General features: G+C 39.3%; 1 protein-coding gene across 4 annotated transcripts in view; it reads left to right on the plus strand.

The window, feature by feature from the left end:
• TBC1D8 (TBC1 domain family member 8) overlaps positions 1-16,083 on the plus strand; it is a 96,319-nt gene that overhangs the window by 43,003 nt on the left and 37,233 nt on the right. The gene's annotated exons all lie outside the window — the stretch shown is intronic.

Genomic DNA, 16,083 nt, shown 5'->3' on the forward strand with positions numbered 1-16,083 from the left:
TTTTGTTTGTTTTGATCCTCTATTCATTTCCTGAGGTTTCCAATCTCCCTCTCACCTCTATTATTTCACCATCTCATCTTTGAGCTCTTGTTTTATTCACGTTTTTATTGTGGGAGCATGAATCCTTCGTGAGAATTTCCTTTGCTTCTCTGAGTGTTCCATTTTCTTCTAGGACAGAATCTCTCTTTTGAACACCTCATTCTCATTTGTTCTTCTGTGCTGTCCAGTATCTTGCTTAGGTGTGTTTCTCCTCATCTTGTTCATGCTCAGACATAGTTACCTCAGACCAGCGCTATGTTATTTGCACTAACATAGTGAGTGTGACTTTTTAACTTGCATTTTGGGGACAGCAGAGAGGACTGGTGTGCTGCTGGGCATGGGATATGATGGCAGAGCCCTGTTCCTTTTTCTCCCCTGTTTCTCTCCTCTCTCTTTGCCCAGGCAAAACGACTTGGTTTCACTCTGAATTTGAGGCTTTTGATGGGGATATTTGGATTTTTTTCTCACTAAACTGGCTTCTGGGGAGTTGGCAGGGTAGGAACTCTGCTCAGTTCCTGAACTGTTTTATCCTTGATGCTGACAGTAGCCAGTTGGGCCCTGGGAGGACCTTGAAACTACAGCGATACAATATAATAGCTACGCAGCATTCAGCCTTATAGTTGTAGCCTAATTTACTCATTCACTCTTTCTGATTTTTAAAAGGGTTTTAAAAACTTAAATGGGTGTTATACTTAAAGATTCCAGGACACTCACAATCCCCGCAGTCGATTTATTTGAAGCGTTTGATGCTTGCCACGCACCAGACATGTGTTTGGTGTTGGGTGTGAAGAGGCGGGGTGGTCTCCTTCCATCTGGCTTTCCAGGGCCATGAGGAATACAGATAGCAACCTAGCAATGGCAAGTACAGGTGGAGCAAGGATTAGGAAAGCGAGACAGGACAGGACTCACGAAAAGCACATGATAAAGAATTGCTGCATCAAAGGGTATATATTTGGAATGGCATATATATCTCTCTTCAAATCGCCTGCCATCACAGCTGTAGCGGCTTACACTGGCTCCCCACACCCCACCAGAGTAAGTCATCCTGAGCAGATTTCACTCCTAAACCATTCTTTCTGTTGAACCAAGATCTACTACCTTTAATTTCCACTTGGCTAGACATTTGCCTTGGACCTGAACCATGGCAGGTCTATAGATGCTTCACTTTCTTTTGTCATATTGGCCAGAGAATGTCCCCCAAGTAAGCAATTGTACTCTTCAGTGCAGTTTTTCTTGGGTTAAGGAAGAGAAAATGGTGAGGGTATTTGTTTCTGGGGCTTATAGTATTGATTTAGATACTTAGGCCTATTTGGGGAGTACTCAGGCTTCTTACAGTGTGTTATTGACTCACCATATTTAATATTTTATTGTGTCTTGAGCATTGAGAAAGGATTCCTGCTCAGGATTTCAGGTCTCAGATAGAGCACAAACAAGAACAGTAGAAAGGGCCTGGATGGCACCAAGACGTGGGCAGGGACAGGAAGAGTGGCCTGCAAGAATGATTTATATCTTCATTGGATTTTGGCTGCTCGCACAACAGTATGGGGAGACATAGAGGCTTGAGAACGTTTTTCTCAGTTTCTTTATAAGCAGAAGTGGAAGAGATGGGTAGATAATGTCATGGGTAAACAATATTATTATTTGGAAACAGAGATCTGTGAATGACTGGTTGGAAGCAGACAAGAGAAAAGTTGCTATTATTTGTTTAACTTACGTGGACCAAAGACTCCCAAGGCTTTATAAACATGGCCTCGGTGGCCAACAGATATCGAGAGATTATCTATGAGTACATGTGAGAGGGTGGACAGAGGAATGTGCCCTGTCATTCAGGTCAGGACCCAGACGTCCCCACCTCAGACAGGCCACCCCTCACACCCTGCCGATTGTTTTCTCTGTTCTGGCACCCGAGTCTCTCCGGTACTTATCACTCCTATCATTTCCTGTTTTGTTTTTTTTTTGTTTGTTTGTTTTTTGGTTTTTGGGGGGGCTTGTCTCCCTCCTGAAAATAAGTTGCCTCATAGTCATGTTCACCGCTGACCCTCCAGTGCCCAGGAAAGAGCCTGGGGTTCAATAAGGAGCAGGTGAGCAAATGAGCAGTGAAGTGTGTGGACAATAAGGGCCGGACTTCTGTATAGGAGGAGGGGAGGTGGTGTGTGGGATCACAATGACAACTTGAGCCCTTTTGGAGAAGCAGCGTGGGGTATTCCAGGGGTGGGCAGTGGCCTGGGTCTGAAGCTCTGTACTCAGCTACCAGGATCATTGAGCAGTAGAAAAACTTGTAAAACAGGGGTCTTGCTTTCTTTTCTAAAAAAAATTTTTATTGTGGTAAAATTCACATAACATAAAATTTACCATCTTAACCATTTTTAAGTGTTCAGTTCAATGGCATTAACTACATTCACACATGATCCATCTCCAGGACTTTTTTCATCTTCTCAAGCTGAAACTCTGAGACTCCCTATTGCCCCTCCTCCAGCTTCGGAAACCACCATTCTACTTCCTTTATGAGTCTGACTACTCTAGGGACCTCATGTAAGGGGAGTCAACACAGTATTTGTCCTTTGGTCTCTGGCTATTTCACTCAGCATAATATCCTAAAGGTTTATCCACATTGCAGTATGTGTCAGTTTCATTCCTTATAAGGCCAAATAGTAATCTATTGCATGTCTGCTTTCTTTTCGAAATCAGATCTATGATGATTGGTGCACAAGTAGAAACCAAGGACATAGTGTATGGAACCAGGAGAGTTGAATCCCAGGAGATAATTTCTAATCATGGTCCGAAGAGGGAGAAACCAGGTGGGGATTAGAGGCCCAGGGCTCCAGCCTGCAGGTGGGTCAGCTTTTGACTGACTTGACACCTAAGCTGTAAAGAGCTCTTTGGGGCCCTGGAAGAATGAGATTTTGTCAGGGTTTCTCTGTCTGATGGTCTCAGCCTGTGCTTTGTCCTACAGTTGAGAAGTCCAGGCCACACCAGGCTGTGAGTTACTGATTTATTATTTCATGTTCCTGTTGGTAGGTGGTTCTTGATGCTACTGCTGTGTTATTCATGCACACAGTTTTATTCTTTGCCATGGCTCTAAACATTGAGTTAGCTGTTGTCTTTGCCTGGTTTTTAGGAAATAGAAAAGCCCAAGCAAGACTCTGGATTATCTGCCTAGATCGTTCCAGGAGTTGAATTGATTATGCAATAATTTGACCTTTTAATATCGATTAATTCATATATGGTGTAGATTGTCTTTTCTGGTTACTAAAAAAAGACTTGATTGCTATGCTCAGAGGGAACCAGGGTGGTGTCCTGCCAAGAACAGGGCCAAGATCACAGAAGCTTTATGAGAAACAATTAAACCTTTGTATGGATCATCTTTTAATAGCATTCATGTTTTTACAGACCTGAGTTTACACTCCAGAGTGCCAAGTAGTTTTGTGATCCTGTTTATGGCAGCCTAAGTGCAAAGTCCTCATGTTCCTTGCAAGGTCTATCCCATGGTCTTGAGTGAAATAAGAGCGGGAAAACAGAAAAAGAAGACAAGTGGTGGTGTGAGTGATGACACTGTGATACTGGCTTCTACCAGCAGATGCAGAGAGTTTCAAGCCCACTAAGGGGAGATAAATGCCCACTGGCTGGGCAGATGCAAATCTGTATCTTGGGAGCGGGTATATGTGTAGTTTGAAAAAAAACTTAATGTTTTAGGTTAAGCAAATAGAAAAACATGATTGTGAAATTTCAAGGATCATTAAAGAAAGCGCTGGTATTTTTGCTAATCAGAAGATGGCATATGTTTTAAGAAACTGAGAATCACAGAAGTTATGCTTTCCAGTTTAAAAAATACTTTACTTCCTCATTTGATCCTCTCAACAGTGTATTAGCAGGGATAATTATTGGTATCAGAGAGGGAAGAAGCAAGGTGCAGGTTGCTTAGTGACTTGCCAGGGCCACATCTTGCGTCAGGGGTACCTCACTGGTGGCCCAGGTGCAAGTTCTTACAAAATGTTTTGAGTGTTCTTTCTGATGTGCTGTCATCTCTTATCTCTGCCCTTGACCATGGCTGGAGTTTTAGTTTTTTGTATTCCACATCATCACTGTTTGCCTCGTCTGTGGAGAGCAAATTTTATTATGGAAGGACATGTCCCAGCGTGGATTAGATTAATGTCTTGGTGAACTTTGTGCCAGGGCAGCAAAGGAAGTACCAGCCAGATATTTTTCAAGAACAGAACTCACTGTGCACTTCAAGGAAAGGAGGCAAGAGGAAAGGTGGAGCCTTTTCTGAGTGTATAGTCTGAGGTCACTCATGTGAGGTGTCACACTTATTTTCAGTTGCTTGGGATTTCCTTAGAACAACATTGGCTGGAATTTTCCATGTGTAACTTACACTTGGAAATTGCTGAGGGGTGCCATGCTAATTTTTTTCTACTAGGGAGTTTCTATCACCAGGCTTACTGTTTTAAGTAAAGCAGTTCTGCTTATGCTTCAGTAATTAAACCCACTGAAGATGTTCTTCCATTAGGATGTTGCTTATAGTTATTTAAAAAGCAGGCAATTCTTGAGCCCAGGTTTTAGCCTTAGTAAATTTGGAGGTCAAAAGTCATATTTTAAAAAAAACAAAACAAAAAACAACTTTTAAACCAGGAAGATACTTGAAGACCCCATGCTCTGAGTTCCCCATTGCAGTAGTCCCCCTCCATTACAATTAGCCCTTTTCCTCCCTCTTGCAACAATTCTTTTGCATAAAATTTCCCCTTACCTAAATCCTGATTTTTCTTTTGACATACTTAAGAATAAACATGACCTATACAGAAACTTGTAAGTTTTTAAGCCGAAATCAGACGTTCCTCTAGCATATTATCGTACAGGTCACCTAATTTCTGCATGGGACATGGCTTGTTTGCCACAGGAAGCCCTTTAGAAGGATCTGAGCAAATATCTAGTTTCATCCTTTTCATTTTGGTAGATAAGAAGAGAGGGACTAGGCATGTGGGTTTCAAAATAAGATGACTTTGGTAAATGACTTTGTATTCAATGATTAATAATCGAGAAAGGCAGAGTGTGAGAGAATCATTCTGACTTGCTGTGGTGTCAGGAGTGTGCCTTTTCCTGCTGTTTTTTTCTGGTCTGGGTGTGTCATGCTGGCTTCCAGGCGTTCCTGAGAGCTCCTTTCACACTTGCTGTTTTTCGGTCTTTCCTGACATACATTAGAATCGTATAGATCTGCGTTGCCTGGGGCTGGGTGTGATCTTGGTTTTAAAAGGAAATTCAGAGTATGAAATTCTCTGTCCATTTTTTTTTTTTTTTTTTTTTTTACTCTGCTTTCACTTCTGATTTTCCAGGATATTCCTCATGGGTGGTCAGTGATCCAGGATTATGCCCCCCCCCTTTTTTTTAAGGGGTTTTAAATTCTTTTATAAATATTTAAGAACATACACCAAAGTAGAGAGGACAGAATAATGAAATCCTCCAGATTCATTACACAGTTGCCTTAGGACCATCACCCAAGGTGCATCAAGACCTTTACCCAAGTTGCGTTGGGACCAAGGTTTGCTAACCTTTATCTGAGCTCATTTTTACCCGCTCCTGACGTACTTTAAAGCAAATCCTAGAAATATATTTCACCCCTATATTTTAGTAAATATATGGTCATTCTGACCTCACTGTAATGGTATTGCCGAACTAATAGAGTTAATTGGCATTCTTTGCTATTACTAGTACTCACTGCATACTTAAGCTTCCTGCAGGCTTCAAGAATCCTTCATAAATCTGTTGTTCTAATCCATTTGATTGGTGTCTCTTATGTCTCCTTTAGTCAAGAAAGCCTCCACGCCCCTCCTCCCATCCCACATAATTCCTCTAGTCATTGACTTGGTGAAAAATGGGGCCAGTTTTTATGTAGAATGTCCACGTGCTATATTCATCTGTTTCCCTCCTCAAGGCATCACGTAACTCACTTCTCAGTCCTTTGTATTTTCTGAAAACTAGAAGGGGCTTACAAAGACTCAGTTTATTTAAGGTTCAAGTTTTTAAAAAGGAATGCTTAATGGGTAGGTCTATATCTTTCATGCTGCATCCTCTCATGCGGCACATGTCATGTGGGGTCTTACTCTTAATGAGCTTAGGCCAGTTAATGAGTTCAGATAATGGCTTCTATTGCATTCTTTCCCATCCACCTTTCATATAGTAGTTTTACTATATGAAAGTTTGATTCTCTCAAACTCTGCCTTTTTCGATTATTAAGGAACCATTGAATACAAAGTCATTTACCAAAGTCATCTTATTTTGAAACCCACATGCCTAGTCCCTCTCTTCTCATCTACCAAAATGAAAAGGATGAAACTAGATATTTGCTCAGATCCTTCTAGAGGGCTTCCTGTGGCAAACAAGCCATGTCTCATGCAGAAATTAGGTGACCTGTAAGATACATGCTAGAGGAAAATCTGATTCCGGCTTAAAAACTTACAAGTTTCTGCATAGGTCATGTTTATTCTTAAGTATGTCAAAAGAAAAACAAATCAGGATTTAGGTAAGGGGGAAATTTTATGCAAAAGAATTGTTGCAAGAGGGAGAAAAGAGCTGATTGTAATGGAGGGGGACTACTGCAATGGGGAACTCAGAGCGTGGGGTCTTCAAGTATCTTCCTAGTTTAAAAGTGTTTTTTTTTTTTTCTTTTTTAATATGACTTTTGACCTCCAATATTTGCTGCCCAAATTTTTTTTACATATCAGAAAATGGTGATTTTTCTAATTCGATCAGTCCTCTTTCACCACTGTCAGCTTGAGCTCATCAACTAGGACTATTTGGTCACTCTGAGATGGGATACAGTCAGAAAATGTAAGAAAAGAATGCTCACTTTTGCCCTTCAATTGCTTTTCATTGGTGTAAGGAGTTGGTGCCTTGTGAATTATATGTTTTTGTTTTAGCTTTATTTTCCTTTCTTCCTATATCCCTTTTTGAACTCTCATTTCAAAGTCAATGTCTCCTGCTCTCAACATTTTATTAAAAATTTCAAGCATATAAAAAGTTGAAAGGATTGTACAGTAACACTGTAAGCCAGGAGTTTTATATATTCAGTCTGTTTCAGTTAATTGTAGTCCTTTTGATACTCAGATTGTTATTGTCTGCTCCCTGGACCACTTTCCTGTGGCTTCTGTGACTTCATTTCACTTCCATTCATCTTTGAGTTCTTCCTTGCTCTCTGGCCAACAAGATATTAAATGTTCATCTTGTGCATTTTTCTGCCTCCTCTCTGGTTCCTTTTAGTGGCACATGGTGTTTAGGGACCACAGTCTGGGGTTTAGAGTTGCTCATTGTTACTGGGTTGTCATTGCTTCTTAGGTTTTTCAAGTAAGTATGAGCTAAGAAGTATGTGTTATGAAAAAGAACAATAAATCATGAGTTCATACTTTCTAATTCTGTAAAACTACATATAACTTAATTTTCGTTTTATATTTGTTTTTCTCATACACTGAAAATCTTGGTTTCTAACAGTATTCATGGAATTCTTGATCTTGCTATATTTCATACACACATCCACACACTCTCACACATATTATTTCTAAATAATACCAATATTACTATTAACAGTAAGCGTACTAAATGAAATTTGAGTTTTGCACCCCTGTTTGGTCTTAGAACATGTTTAACTATGGATGTATAATAAATATAGTTTAAGATGCTTATTTTCTCTATGTATGTACAGGTGTGCCTTGTTTTATTGTGCTTCACAGTTGTGATTTTTAACAAGTTGAAGGTTTGTGGCAACCCAGCATCGAGCAAGTCTATCAGCACCATTTTTCTAACAGTATTTGCTCACTTCATGTCTCTGTCACATTTTGGTATTTCTTACAATATTTCAGACTTTTTTTTTTTATCATATTTGTCATGGTGATCTGTGATCATTGATCTTTGATTTTACTATCATAATTGTTTTGGGGTGCCATGAACAACAACCATATAAGACAGTGAACTTAATTGATAAATGTTGTGTGTTCTGACTGCTCCACCTATCGATTGGTCCCCCGTTTCTCTCCTTCTCCTTGGGCCTCCTAGTCCCTGAGACATAATAATATTGAGATTAGGCCAAATAATAACCCTACAATGGTTTTAAAGTGTTCCAGTGAAAGGAATAGTCAGACATCTACTCCTGGTGAAGGTGCTGTGAAGATTGTTGAAATGACAAGGGTTTAGAATATTACATAAACTTAGTTGATAAAGCAGCAGTATGGACTGAGAAGGCTGACTCCAGTTTTGAAAGAAGTTCTGCTGTGTGTAAAATGCTATCAAATAGCATCGCATATTACAGAGATATTGTTCATGAAAGGAAAAATCAATTGTGTGGCAAACTTTATTGTCTTATTTTTTAAAATTGCCACAGCCACCAGTCTTCAACAACCACCACCCTGATCAGTCAGCAGCCATCAACATTGAGGAAAGACCCTCCATCAGCAAGAAGATGATGACTCAGTGAAGGCTCAGAGATGGTTAGCATTTTTAGCAATAAAGTGTTTTTTAATTAAGGTATATAATTTTTTAGACAATGCTATTGCACAGTTAATAGACTACAATGTAATATAAACATAATTTTTATATGTTCTGGGAAACCAAAAAATTCAAGTTACTCTGTTGCAATATTTGCTTTACTGCAGTGGTCTGGAACTGAACCCACAATGCCTCTGAGATCTGCCTGTGTTTCAATAACCTGATAAACAGTTAAGTTTATGCAGTTATTAAATTATTACAGGTTGGTTTTTTTCACATTGATTTAACTTATTTTTTTTTTAAATGCAAAGCTTTTTTTATGATTCCTTAATCAAACCTGTAAAACAGAATATTTGTAGAGAAACCATGTTTTCATTGCTGCCCTCTTCCCTGCTTTCTTCTCTCTGCCATAGGGAACCCTTTTTTTTTTCTTTTTTACAAATATTAAACAATTCGTTTCTCTCTGTATTTCTCCGCCCTTTTTTTATTTTGATCAAATATGTTCTGTTTCATGCCTTCCCTTTTTCACAACGACACATCCTGGAACTCATTCCTTATCAAAGAATAGAGATTGTTTTCTTGTTCTTCTTTGTCTCGTCTTTCATTGTGTGGAAAGACCAGAGTTCATTCAACCTATCCTTTACTGATGGGCATTTGTGTTGTTTTCCACCTTTGCCATGGCAAAGAATGCCCAGTGAATAACCTGGTAAATAAATAATTTTGTCCTTTTGCTGCTGAATCATTGGGATGGATTACTAGTAATGGGGTTATTGGATCAAGGAGTAAATTAATATGAAGTTTCGTTAGATATTACTAAGTGCAGCTCCCTTCATTTTACCATTTAAAAACTTACCCATCAGTATTGGATGAAAGGGCCTGCTTTCCCAGACTTGCCATCAGATTTATTGTCAAACTTTTGGATTTTCGCCACCCCGTAGGTGTTTCTGCAGTTTTAATTTTCATTTTTTTATTATGAGAAAGTTGAACATCATTCATGTTTAAGGGCTGTTTTCAAAACCTCCTTGTTTTTGTCCTTTGCTAAGTATTTTATTGGATGGTGGTTCTTTTTTACCCTCAATTTTTAGATACTATCTATCTATTGGGACTGTTAGTCCTTTATCCGAGATAGGAAATTACAAAAATGTTTTCACAGTTTGTCATGTGTTTTAGTGGCTTTGCTTTTGCTGTGTTTTACCATCACCAATGTTTTTTGTAGTTGTTGTTTGTCTTGTTTTGTTTTGTTTTATGTAGTTGGATTTGGAACTTATCTTTTAGACTTTCTGATTTTTGAGTCATGGTTAGGAAGGTTTTCTTATTCCTAAGTTATACAGGGGTTTACTCATGTTTTCTTCATATACTTGTAAATTCATTATTTTTCTTTTAGTAGTTTTTAAAGCTGTTGTTCCATATCTTCCGGCTTGCATTGTTTCTGAGATCTCATTCTTTGCTTCTCCATAAATAGTGTCTTTATTATTGATTTTCACCAGTTTGATTATGATGTGCATTAATGTGATTTCCTTTATGTTTTTTCTGTTTGGGTTTTATTGAGATTCTTAGATCTGTGTTTATAGTGTTCATCAAACTTGAAGAAAAATGCCAGCTTTTATTTTTGTCAAATATATATGTAATTTTTTTTTCTGTTCTCTAGCCCTCCTCCCCTGTTTTCCCTAGGACTCCAATTACGTAGTTTTAGCTGCCGCTTGTTGTTCCACAGCTCACTGATGCTCTGTTTTTCTTGTTAAACCTTTTTCCTATTTTTTTTCCACTTTAGATAGTTTTCATTAATATGTCTTCAAGTTCCCTATTCTTTTTTTTTTTCCTGCAAGGTCTAATTAACTTTTAACCCCATCCAGTGTATTTCTGATTTCAGATACTGTTTTTTACTCCTAAAAGTTTGATTTGGATCTTGTTGTATATTTTCCATTTAGCTTCTTACCATCCTTATGCTGACCTCTACTTTTTGAACACATGGAGTATATTTATAATAGCTGTTTTATGTCCTTGTTTATGGATTCTTTTATCTGTGTTGTTTCTGATTCTGTTTCTATTGATTGGATTTCTTTTGGTTATAGGTCATATTTTCCTACATCTTTGCTACTGTCCCTACTTCTAAGAAATAAGTGTTTCTTATGGCACTAATACCAGGACATTTAAATGACTATTTAAATTATAAATTAAAAACCTCTTACTTTTGGTATTAAAGAGGTTGAGTTTATCTGTTTTTCACTTATTTCAAGTACTTTTAGGGACTCATTATTTTAACTTGAAGGCAAAAAGGGCACAGAAATTGTGTAAAAAGAAAGTTTTAAAATTTGTTTTCCTGAACTATTTAGTGAGAAATATACATAGGTAATAGTCTTGTAAGTCATGATGATGTGATGTTGATAGTACGCTTTTACATGTTCCTACAAAGATACTGCTTCAGACATACACATGGGATGTGAGAGTCTCCACTTTAAGAATGTATATAATTTTTAATTTCTAAAATTTAAAGCCTTTGGTCCAACCCTCTTCCATCATTTTTGATTTTTATTCAGATTCCTTGCTTCTTAGTTACTCTGTGTGTAATGATTGTCGAGTGGGATTTAGGAATGACACTGCCTTGACAGTTACACTTTTAATTAGTCCCTTCGTGTCTTTGGCTTTTGGTCCAGGCATTTAGACAGTAGACATTTAGTGTTTGGACAGTAGAGAAATGTTTCACTATTACAAAGGAGCATATCTGAGCTGTGCTCGTGAGATGACCACTTCATTGTCAGTTAAGATCTAAATGGCTGGAGAAGAAAATTCGGTTGGATAATTATTATGTAGAGATAGACAGAGGTGATTTGTAAAATTGAAGCTTGGATCAGATTATTTATGGCTGTTTGTGCAGAAGCTATAGGTATAGGCAATGGGATGCTTATTTTATTTTCTGAAAATACCTCTAGTGAAAACATTAGAGAATAAATATTATGTGTGCATTAAAAAGTGATTCAGCTGTTGGGAGCTGCCCCTCCCCCTACACCCCTGTCTCTCCAGGCTCCCACCTCCACTGTGTTACAGATAGAACCAGGCCTCCAGGTTGGCTCTTTTCTGCACCTAGAAAATGGAAATAATAATACCTACCTTGCACTCTTTTTATAAAGATAAACATTACAAAGTATATGGCATACCTAACAAAATCCTTGGATCATGCTAGGCATTCAGAAAATGTCCTTTGTCTGCCACCTCTGGCTTTTCTTTCTTAGAACATAGGGTTGGTCATTTATAAATCATCAGTACTGCTTGTTTTGTGGTCTTAAGATTCCTCATAGTGTATTTTAGTTTTACATAGGGATTTATAAATCTTATTTTTGACTTCTGCGGATAATGTTTAAGATCCACTGAACTTTAATTTTCTTAGAGAAAAGTCTTTTTCTGTAAAATTAGGGACCTTAATAAAACAAAGTATAATTTTGCTGATTGGACTTCTGTTATAATCCATAGTACTCTTATAAATTTTGGTTTTTGAAAACTGTGTTAATCTGTGTGGGCTGCTATAACAAGACTATGGATTGGGTGGCTTAAACACGGAAATTGATTTTCTCACAGTCCAGGCTGGAAAGTCCAAGATCAAGGTTCTGGCAGGGTTGGATTCCTCTGAGGGCCTCTCTCTTTGGCTTGTAGACAGCTGGCTTCTTGCTGTGTCCTCACTTGGCAGATCCCAGATGTCTTTCTCTTCTTATAACAGCAGTCCTATCAGATCAGAGCCCTACCAATATGACTCTGTTAGCCCTTAATTACCTCGTTAAAGGCCTTGTCTTCAAATATGGACACATTAGATTTTAGGGCTTCATCATGTGAACTTGGGTGGACAAATTCGAGACTTGACAACAGCTGTCCTGTCTTGAAAGGCCCATAGCAAGAAGCAGGGGGAATACTGCTATAGTGTTGAGTTAATTTGTAGGCTTTTTGTCATTCTGCCCTTCAGTAGGTTTCAAATTCTCACTTTATCTTGTCATTTTTACATTTCCCACCACTTGTATGTCTGTAACATGGTAGATTTCAAACTTTTTTTGACCGTGACCCACTGACAGAAATATATTTGTGTTTGTGCATAACTTTAATAAATACTTTGTCAGTAACTGCCCTTATAAAGTGGCATATATTCTAATTTCTATTCTATTTCATTTTTTAAGTGATTTTCCAATGGGCTACTTCATGTAATTTGGAAAACATGGCGACATGTGGAGCAACGTTGCTTTTTAGTCTTTGACAGTCACGGATGTGCAGCCAGCTCACATTGGTTTACGGTATTTTTGAAGCCCATCATAAGACTTCCCTGCAGAGGAAATCATAGTTTGGAAAATTTTCCTGCCATTTGGCAACTTTCATAGGAAATGGAAGACAGTGGAGTGGAAAAATTTCATTATACTGATTGCCTTTACTGGGAGAGCCCTACAGCTACATCTTATGTTCAGGAACAGAGTAACTGTGGCTGAGGGATGGATTTTATGTGTGTTTATTTTCTCTCAAGGTGTGGGCTCGGTTTTGTTTTAGAATTATCTTTTCCTATCATAAATTCCTCCACAGTAGGTAGAATTCTTATAAGAATAATAGTTTAATTTTTTGATGACTGTTTCAAATCTTAATTCCACTTGATATACTCTATTGGGACTTCATTATAACTTATCCATGGTGTCTGTGGTTATCAGTTGAGGAAGACACACGTGGTTAGCTGTTAACAACTGTGTTGGCCCTATGAGTATAATAGGATAAATGAAAACCTACTTCATGTCACCCAGGAAGATAACACTCAGGAAAATGGGATTGCAAGGGAGAGTGCTCACTCTGCATATAAGCACAAAGTAGCTTTTTAAAGTGTCAAGCCACAGGAATTACTGGACCTACAGATTGTGTAAGTGTTATTTAAAAATTGAAATACAGCTTATTCTGGGAGGACTCCAGGATACTTCAAGGTTGTAGAGAATGTGTCCGTACCTAGTTTGCCTTTCATGTGATATACCTGATCTTAGAGAGGTACTGGAGCCTCCACTTCCTCATTCAGTCTTCACTACACATCAGTGGGACACTGCCTAACATAGAAAGATTCTCTCCCCTTTCTTGTTTTTCCTCATTCCTCCAGATCTGTTTGTAAATAAGAAGTACATGAAAGCATACAACAGATTAAAGGCCAATAAAGATATTCCTTTCTCTATTTATTCCTTGCTTTAAAAAATTCTGATCAGTTGGTTTTATTATGATGGATAATAAAGGATAAGGATTTAGAAAGAGAAAACCTGTACAGGCGTATTGGCTGTACAGGCTTCAGCGAAGACCCAGACACTGTTGCTATAGTGTTGAGATTTAGGTCCCCGCCCCTTTTTATTTTTATTTTTTTCGGTGATGGATACCTATACTGTTGCCATCTGAGGACGCTGAACAAGTGAAGTTTAGGCAAGAGGCAGGTGAACCAGATATACACGTAAGCCACGTCAGCACTGAGTGTGAGGAATCAAGCAGGCAGTGTGGGTCCTAAGGACAGGTAGATGGCATTTGGAAGCTTTGGGAAGGTCATGCTGTGAATGCTGGAATTGTTTGGTTTGATTTTGTTTCAAAATAATCTTTCCTTTTCACAAGAGGAATGGGAAGCCTGAGGGCCAGGGGTTTCTGGACACCACGGGGGCCCTCCCAGGTGGGAGGGAAGCAGAGAGTAATAGGATGGTCACACTCACCCCAGAGCTAGCTCTCCTAAACCCCATGTGCGCTGCTGCTTGTGTTTATTGATCTGTAAAGGGAGGTGGGATGGAGGATAGCTGGTTGTTATGGACTAAATTGTGACCCTCACAAAATTCAGATGTTGAAGCCCTAGCCCCCAGTGCAATAGTATTTGGAGGTGAGAACTTTGGGAGATATTAGATGAAGTCATGTGGGGGGTTTGTGTCCTCACAAGAAGAGGAGGAGACTAGGGATCCTGCTCGCTCTCTCTTTCTCTGCCATGTAAGGACAAAGGGAGAAGGCAGCTGTCTACAAGCCAGAAAGGAGTCTCACTAGGAACCAAATCTGCCGACACCTTGATTTGGGACTCTTAGCTTCCAGAACCATGAAAAATAAAATCTGTTGTTTGAGACAGTCTACAGTGTTCTGTTAAAGCAGCCAGAGCTGACAAAGACACTGGTCAGGCGCTCCTGGTCCAGGCTCAGATGTCCTGACCCTGATGACAGGTGTTGAGTAGAGAGACCCATGGAGCCGATCCTCCATGATGGGAAGACTGGCTTTAACGATGACCAAAGGACATTGCTTTAGCAAGGCCATGCCTAAAATTGGGAGAATACAAGGAAATAAATGCCATTGTTTTAAACTCTTGTTTTTCCTCATGAAGTATTCTGTTAGAACCTTCTGTTTAGGCCTTCCTCAGCTGCCCATTCAGAATGACAGTCCTAACACAGGTGTTCTTCCTAGTCCCTGGCCCTGGGTCCATGAGTCCAGAGTGAGTTTTCTGTCCTGTTCATGTGTGTGATATTTATAAGATCCTCATGTACATTTATACTTTGGGGAGAAGAAAGCTGCAAATAACATAAAAATTCAGCATTAATGAAATGCATGTCTGGCTTTTGCATAAGTGGCATGTGGCTCTGTTGACCGTTGTGCCTCCCACATTAGCGTGATCATCATGCACTGTGGTTTGTTCCACAGCCTTTCACTTCTTTGAGATTAGGGCACGTCCTGCTTCCCATTTTGCAAATCCGGCTCTCCTTGCCAGGCATTCATCTATTTCTGGACTAGACATACCTGGTGCACACGTGCCTTTTCTTGTCCAGGACCACACTTGCTTTAAGTCAGTGGACATTATTGAGCATCTGCTATGGGCCAGGTTTTTCACTAGGAGCTGGCACCGTCCCTGTGTCCAGGTGCCCATTGTCCAGTGGAGAGGAAAAGAGGGCTCCCTGAGAGAGAATATGGCCAACTAAAACAATCAAGCATTTTGGTAATGGTGTCGCTTAATATTTAATGATAGGGCGACGTTGTTGTCATCATTGCCTTTGAAAGAAATTAACTTTATACAATTTAACATTTTTGCGTTTTCGTTTTAACATGTACTATGAAACCTTTTTATATATATTTTGAAAGGCTATTGTCAATGACGTGGAATACAAATTCGTAAACCTGGAAGTCTCCTAGGTGTTGGGGTTAACCATGCCTATTGCAAGTGTTCATGCCCTTGGGCAACCAAGAGGCTCTTCCTCTGTCAACCTGGGCTGAGGTCCTTCTTGAGCATCTGTCATTCTCACAGGTGAAGCTATCTGAGACCAGTGTGAGTTGATCTGCTGCTTGGGGCTTGTATCCCTGGAATAGCTAGCTGTCTAATGACAAATATTTCTGTCATTTGTGTAGCGGGACTCCCTATGTTAGGGAAGCAGGACATCCACAGAGAAGTGGTGAAGAGTAACCTGATTGATTGGCTGGCTCATCTGTGTGGCAGTGCAACAGGCATTCACAAATCCCAGTGCTGTGGTGGGGGAAACTGGGTCCAGTGAAGGGTGCCTGCCTTGTCCGCTGGCAAACTGTGGTCCAGCATGTGAGAAACTGGGCTGTTTCAATACCATAATCACA

The sequence above is a fragment of the Pteropus vampyrus genome, unplaced genomic scaffold (assembly GCF_000151845.1).
Source record: "Pteropus vampyrus isolate Shadow unplaced genomic scaffold, Pvam_2.0 Scaffold541, whole genome shotgun sequence".
NCBI lineage: Eukaryota > Metazoa > Chordata > Mammalia > Chiroptera > Pteropodidae > Pteropus > Pteropus vampyrus.